Genomic DNA, 509 nt, shown 5'->3' with positions numbered 1-509 from the left:
TTTTTTTTTTTACTTTCTCTCACCAGCGTGCTTAGCTTCACGGCGTTCTTCATCTGGGCTGGTGTTCACTCTTGTGTGGAATGGCAGAATGAGAATGGCGTCCAACTGGCCGAGATAATATGGCAAAGACAGAATTTCTTCTATGAAGGGTGGCTTCTGTGTACAGTTGAAGCTAAGCACTTGGTCCGTGGCGGTGGATTTATACATTAGGTAGTTGTAATCCATTACATAGGGATAAAGGGCCCGCTCCCCCCCACAGCCCAGTATACAGGTAGATGGGGTAAAAAGCTTATAGTATCACCATAACTTTAAAATTGTCCAAACCCCTCCTCCCCCAGGGGACCTAGTGCATGTAGGACTTGGTCCCGTTCTGTGCTGTGGCTGACCACGCTCGGCTCCCCAATCAGCGCTGCTGTTTCTCCGTGCTGCTGCTAATGAGGCCAGAGCCACAGCACTTGTCTTTGGCAGCAGGCATGCACAGAAGATGATCGCTGTCATTCAGCATAGGG

The 509-nt window shown here is 49.7% G+C and overlaps 1 protein-coding gene across 1 annotated transcript in view; it reads left to right on the top strand.

The window, feature by feature from the left end:
- Positions 1-509, top strand: part of SMARCC1 (SWI/SNF related, matrix associated, actin dependent regulator of chromatin subfamily c member 1) — a gene marked incomplete at its 3' end in the record, with an annotated part of 46,685 nt that overhangs the window by 38,469 nt on the left and 7,707 nt on the right. The window lies entirely within an intron of this gene.

Source organism: Nanorana parkeri, unplaced genomic scaffold, assembly GCF_000935625.1.
Source record: "Nanorana parkeri isolate BGI_ZX_2015 unplaced genomic scaffold, ASM93562v1 scaffold1772, whole genome shotgun sequence".
NCBI lineage: Eukaryota > Metazoa > Chordata > Amphibia > Anura > Dicroglossidae > Nanorana > Nanorana parkeri.
The sequence above is the reverse complement of the archived record's forward strand: the minus strand, read 5'-3'. Positions and strand labels throughout refer to the sequence as shown.